This window comes from Montipora foliosa, chromosome 10 (assembly GCF_036669935.1).
Source record: "Montipora foliosa isolate CH-2021 chromosome 10, ASM3666993v2, whole genome shotgun sequence".
Classification (NCBI taxonomy): domain Eukaryota; kingdom Metazoa; phylum Cnidaria; class Anthozoa; order Scleractinia; family Acroporidae; genus Montipora; species Montipora foliosa.
In genome coordinates this window covers 33,678,714-33,686,213 of record NC_090878.1, presented here as the reverse complement: position 1 = coordinate 33,686,213, position 7,500 = coordinate 33,678,714, and positions in this window count along the sequence as shown.

The following is a 7,500-nucleotide window of genomic DNA, read 5'->3' as shown; positions in this document are numbered from 1 at the left end:
AAGATTTGGATGAAGAGATGAAAACAGCCACATTACACATTAACAAGAAGGAAAGAAATTATTTTGTCTGATAAAACAGAAAATAGATGAGGTTATTAATCCCAGTAAGCCAGAATACAAGCCTTCTTTAACCCAAGAGGATATATTTCGAGACCAAAGAACAATATGAGTGGGCATTGTCAATATCTCCTGATTCTGACTATGACCTCCATCTCAAAAGATCAGTAGACAGTTGTTTTACCAACAACTACTTCATTTGATAATAAAAATTAACGGTAAAAAAACTACGACGTTTCGAAGTCTCCATGACCTCATTATCAAGTAGAATGTTAAAACTGATGTAAAATTGTAGCTCAGAGATTATATACAAATAAAATGTGATAAACTTCATTAGAATAATGAGCGTTCATTGTTATTGGTGTTTAACGTGTCGGTTCGTGCAGTATATGTTTAAATAAATACTTTTGCACGTATTGAGTCAGACTGCGTGTTTAGCTTTGGTTTTCGTTCGCGAATGAATAACATTTCGTGAATTAGGCAGTCCATTTTCCCGCAGCAATTCTTGAGAACAGAAAACATTTCCTCTAGGCTAGTGAACGCTACGCCGTGGGCTTCTTTCAGATGCTTGCCAATGACAGAGGCTTTATGTTCTTCTATGCGTTGATGAAGATGGCGTGTGGTATAACCGATATAATCCGCATCGCACGAATCACATTTGAAAATGTAAACAACGCATTGGTTGTTAATTAAAGCGGGCTTCTCTTCTTGTATCTTGAGCTTTTCCTCGATCTTACGACTCGTGAAAACTGGTTGTAGGTCAGTTCCGATTTTCCGGCCAAGATCTTTCAGCTGATGTCTTGCTGTGTCGGCCGATTTTTGGTCTTTAAATGGCAAAGTTATTCTGACCGGTTTTGGTGTAGCCGCGTCAGCTTCAGTTGAAATTTCATGACGGCTTTGGATCGTAAAACTCGTGTACCCGGCGATAGCTGAGTTCATGAGTTTCACCGGGTACGTAAGCTTGGTAAACATCCGCTTGAGATGTTGGCATTCCTTTCGTAAAAGATTCTTCCGTTGATGACAGGCGGTAAGCTCGGTTCAGCATTGTATTCAGCAGAGATCTTTTGTACCGCTGATCGACATGGCTCTGATAATGTAAGAGCAGTCCTGTATCAGTTGGTTTACGATATACGCTTGTTGTCAGGTAGCAACCGCTTTTCTCGATCATCATACCGAGGAATGGAAGCTTGTTGTTTTCAGCAATTTCGTTGCTGGTATAAAAGGATTTGCGGCCAATGCAGATTTTTACAACCAGCTAGCCTTCAACCATTACAAGTGCATTACATATGTATGTTCATATTTTACTGAAGATGAAACTGAATGCTGTCAAGCTATTATGAATGCTGCAAAAGAAGCGAAAAGAGCAAATATAAACATCAAAGATGGACTAAGAAAAATTGGTGCTGCATTCCTTTCTACTAGAGCAGTAAGCTCACAAGAATGTGTTTATAGATGTATGCCTGAGCTGTGGTTAAGGAAGATATTTCTAAAAACTGTTTTTGTAAGCACAGACTTACCGAACAAAAGAATAAGAGTAGCAAAGAATCAGCAAGAACTTGATGAATTAGATGATGATAGTACAGAGATCTACAAGTCCAATGTTATTGAACGTTATACCATAAGACCAAACAACATACCATCAGTCAATAACATGTATGCATGTAGCTGAGTTTGCTGCTTATTATTACAAGGACTACAAAACTGATATATCTGAAACAATACCTGCTTAACCAGAAGTTCTCACTGATGACATCATTGCACAGTTAAATGTGAGTACAAATGATGATACACCCTCCCTTCCAAAAAATATAAGGTTGATGAATGGGAAAGAAGTCATGAACTGCAGGAAAGTTAAAGCTGTAATAAGATACCACCTTCCAAACAAGACAAAGGAACCTGAAAGATATTACCACCACCTTCTTTTTCTTTACCGTGGAGACTTACATGTCTAAATTCTATGAACCTGATGTTCAAGCTGTAGTGGAACATAATAGAAACGTATTTCAACCAGATCATGATGCGGTTACTGAAGCACTTGAAATGTTGAGAAACAATGACCTCAGTACACTGCACTCATATGATGCCATAAATGATCAAGAAAATGAAGATTTACAATCAGAAATACAAGACGACTCACATGATAAAGAGTCATTCAATAAACGGCCATCAGAACATCTTGGTTCACAAAATAGTCCAGATGAACAATCCGCTGGATGTTCAATAACAGCCAACAATCAACCAATAGAAATATCCGATTGCTACCTTCGAGAATCAGTCAGATCATTGAATGCTCAACAACGTGATGCATACAACATAGTACTGTCTAGGTGTAGAAACAAAGTTAAAAAACATGAACAGCTTGAAAAAAGTTGACACAAAGCCAATCTATTTGTTCGTAACAGGAGGTGCAGGTGCTGGCAAATCACACCTCATTAAACAATATATCATACTACTAAAAAGGCTTTTAGACATGGAATAACCAAATCTGAAAAACCAACTGTGCTGTTAATGGCTCCAACAGGTGCAGCTGCTTTTAATATTAATGGTACTACAATACATACTGCTTTAGCCATACCAAAAGATTCTGGTCAAAACCTCCCACCCATGTCGGACCAAAAGCGAACACAAATAAGAATGGCACTGTCAGACTTGAAACTAATAATCATTGATGAAATCTTTATGGTATCCAACATTACTCTACTACACATTCACCAAAGACTGAAAGACTTATTTGCCACACCACACAATCAGCTGTTTGCAGGACTTAGTATTATTATTGTGGGTGACTTATATCAACTTCCACTCATCCGTAGCAAGCCTGTATTTGATTAATATAAAAATAATGTTCACAATTTGTATCATCCTTGGTCAGCTTTTCGAATGACAGTGTTAACTGAAATCATGAGAAAAAAAGATGACCAACCTTTCACACAATCATGAAATAGATTCAGAACTGCTGCACAAACAAAAGATGACATTGAATGCATTTAGTCAAGATCTGTAAGTCCAGCATTGCATATTTTTGCTGAAAATGCTCCTGTGGATCAACATAACAATGTTCATCTTGAGTGTCTTAGTGCTCCCTTACACCGACTGAAAGCCACAGATCATTATCCACCAAATGTTACAAAACAAGACATTGAAAAAGTATTAGCGAGAGGAGGATCAGAAACAGGTGTACTCGACTTTGAAATATTAGTAAAAGAAAATTCTAGAGTGATCCTAACTACAAATGATAGACTTATCAATGGCCAAATGGGTACTATAAAGAAAATAGCCAAACCATCTGTGATTTATATAAAGCAAAATGGTGCTGTACCAACTGAACCAGTACTAGCTAGAATAAAGGTTAGACCAGGAAAACCGTCTTCAGCGGAGATACAAAGACTACAATTCTCTCTCACATTAACATGGGCGTGCACAGTACACAAAGTTCAGGGATTAACACTAAATTAGATTGTAGTTAGCTTTGACCTCAATAGGCAAGCCCATTTCAACTATGGGCAGATTTATGTAGCCTTGAGCCGAGCAACATCTTTATAAGGATTGCATGTGATTGGACAAATAAAAAACAAACATGTAAGGGCTAATCCAAAAGTAGAGGCACAGTATCACAGGATGCGACAAATGGAAAATACTTGTTACAATTCCTCCACTATACATGCTAATCTCAGCCTTAAAATATGTCTTTTTAAATATACGTTCCCTGAGAAAACATAGTATTGATATCAAACATGACGTAAATCTCACAAATTATGATATCTTAGCCCTTACAGAAACTCAACTTTTACCTCGCCACTCAGATAATGCTATCAGAAACATTCTACAACCTTATAAACTCCATAGACAAGATCACCCTTCTGACAAGCATTCAAGTTTAGGTATTTCCACCAAAAACAACATACGGATATTAGAGAAAGAGTATATTCCTGCTATAAATGGGTTGATGTTTGTTATATTCAATTCTATGACTAAAAAACAAACGTAATTTCCCAACAGTATTTAGAAGGATTGAGACACGTTTTTATTTTTATTTTTTTTTAATTATTATTATTATTATTATTATTATTATCCTTCGCTGTCCTTAGAACAGCCCTCTTATGCTTGAGAGGCTCAAGAACTTTGAAAAGAGTGAAAGCAAACCTCATTGACACTGATTTTGAACTAGACAATCAGAGATATGCTTAACTTTCTTTTTTGTGATGTTGCTTTTTCTTTTGATTTTGTGATGAATGGACTTTTCTAATTCTTACCGATATTCATGAATTTGTTTTATTCTTTCTTTCTGATTATTTATTTTGTCTCATGCTGTTTTATGGATGAATTTTCTGATGACAAATTTAAGACGCTATGACTTTTTAGCGGAGCTCCGCGCGCGCCGAAGGCGCACGCGCGCGGAGCACCATACTTAAGAAAATATGGTAACCCATCGATGTGAGAAAATTTGGCCATGACGTCATGAACGTCCGTCCGCCCCTTCATGTATGCCAATGTGACCAGTACACGTAACCATATCACGGGCTCAAGTTTAGAGCTCATCCAGGAGGCAATACTCCATTTGACAAGCACAGGGGCATTCTGTCTGCGCGTGCACGACTTTGAGATCTCTTATGAGCGTATCCGCTGGCCCGCCATAAGCAGAAACCAAAATAATGGCGGTCTACCTGGCGAAAAGTTTCGAGTTCGTGTCGTTATCTGTGTAGTTTATCTTCCTTGCCTTACGTGTAGACGGTGTCAAAAGGTCGACAAACGGTTGGGCTGTTTATGGCAAAAAGTCACAGCAAAGTACTTTAGAATAATAAGGGGACAACAAGTTGTTTTGGTGTGGAACTCTCACGTAGTCAGTAATCTTGCCTTGCAAAAGTTGGATAATTTGAAGGGCTCTTCAAACACACATAAGCAGACTAGACAGACATTTTACCGCGTTAGTTTCGATTCCAACCTACGTGTTTACCTCTCACTGTTCTCTCTTTTGCTCTGTTGGGCATTCTTGTTTGAAATGTGTTAAAATATCAAGAGCTACATTATGAAAATACATGTTCACACCCAAAGTTTACGGTAGCTTGCCTTTTTTGGTTTCAAGTTTGTTGGCATGAACGCGAACAAGCGTGAACGACGGGCCAAAAACAGCAGCTTTGACCAAATTATGGTCTGAGTAAACAGCCAGAAAATAGAGAGTTGGTAATGTTACCACGGGAAAAATGTTTAGAAATTGTGGAACGTTTGAAGCTTCCGACAGAGAGTAAGTCATGTTAAGTCTTGGTTTCGTGTATTGCATGGAGCACCTCCCATTTGAAAATTACTTAGCTTACATGGTGTTAGCTTCAGGGAACTAGAGCAAGATAGCTGGTTAAGATTTTGAGTTTAAGCACATCCCAAATCCCTAGGGAACTAAATCTGAGGACCTGAAATAAATAACCACCGTCTAAGGGCATAGCAAGGTCAATGATTCCCATGTTGTAATTGAACAAGCTGCCCTCTTGAACCTTGTACAACTGTCTCAATCTGTAGGAATGATCCTTCTCTGTGTTCATTTCCAAAGAATCAGACTATTCAAGTTGAAAATTGATTACAAAATGATAACAGGAAATTAGTAAGTTCTGACTAGACCAGGCCCAGGGAACAAAACTGATGTTAAGAGTGACACACCAAAGAGTATTCCTTTTTTAATATCAAGCCCCAAGCTTTTTAAACTTTTACAAGTATAGAACTAAAATATAATTTAGTTTGTTAGTCCTTCGGAAGTATAAGATATGAGGAAATGGTCAACAACTGTATTCACAATAAATGGATATCCAAAACGTAATGATCACAAGTGTTTTTCTTCATATCAACTTGCTGGTCACCTTACTGAGACTATGACATCTAACATTTTATTATGTGGGATGGATGTAACTCCAACTAGTGAAATCTTAACTGTACATTGAATTTATAAGCAACAAAGAATCCCATTTGTATGAGCCTCATGAATTCAGCACATCTGTTAAATTTACTGCAAACAAATTAATTATCTATGAGTGTTTAAGATTCCAATCATAATCCAGAACTTCAAGAGCTTCAAATACGGCTGTTTCACATAACCAATCTGCCCGTTTATCGTCATTCACAACTGGTTCTCAAGGTAACACCTTTCCACAAAACTTGACCTCTCAGCCATCACTTCTGTCCATTGCTCCAATTGTTGAGCCACTGCTCATCTATCTAAACAGCAGAGAATACGCTGTCAGTTCTTTTGATCCTAACTTTTAATTCTGTACATGAAACACTTTTTCCAAAGCAAGCTTACTGATAAACCTAAAACATGGAGAATTATGGACACTTTTCGAGAAACTGTGATGAGTAAACTCTTCAAATTAAAGACATGCAATATGGAACTCTTTGCATTCTTCTAGATAATTTACATTCCCCTTGTCCTTTCAATTAACAGCCTAACCTTAAAACTAAATAATAATTTGCAGAGTACTTCTGATCATGGCTCAGAATACATGTCTGAACAGATGTCACTACAAAGCACAAAGAGACAAGCCTCTAATGCTTTCTTTGAAAGCCACAAGCATGGGCTACAAGGTGGCCTTACTGCAGTCAGCTCTTCTGGAAACATCAGTAACTTCATTAGATATCTTGCAGGAATGGTTATGCATGAGTGGGGGGCACAACTGCAAGGATCAAACATGGCCATTTTAGGTCTGAAGTAAACATCAATAATATAGGGTTTCATTTCTTTCAACTTAAGTAAACCATTCTCTCCCTCTTCCTCACACTATCTTGGTTTTTACATACATTGTAAATGCTCATAAAGATTTGCTACACTGCACCCAGAATTAATTCAACATTTTTTGGGTACAAATAACATTCAAGGTAATATGTAGATGAACTCCCTTGCTTACTCTCATTGCAAATTTGAAAGTATTATTGTTCATCTAGTTTTCAACATAATTTTGTATCTTCCTTTACCCGTGAATTGTGGTGAACATTTATTGATTTTTATACTACAGTATATGGATTGTTGGAAGAGCCAGTACATGACAAATCTGATGTGTAACATATTATTTTTGAATAATAGTTAATAATGATTGTTGAGAAGATGATCAAAATATAGTGACAGGTCTTGAAGAAAATCAAGTGCATGTTTCACTTATTCTAGACGGTACAACGGGATTTTGGCAAGTAAAAGGTGTTTCCTAACATTTTTTTTGTACAAATGTATAACTAAGACATACATCTAAAGAAATCGTGATTGGCATTCCTCTACAGGCTAAGGGATACACACTAAAAGCGAAATGTCTTTTCTGCCCTACAGAGCTCGTCTCCAGAATTACAACCAAATCTTTTTGAATGAGCATTCTCACTTATTTCTTAAATCGCTCGTCTAAGAACACTTGCTGAGGTAAATTCAATTGCTGCACGGAGAAAAAAAACCCGACGAGCTTTTAATGCTAGCAG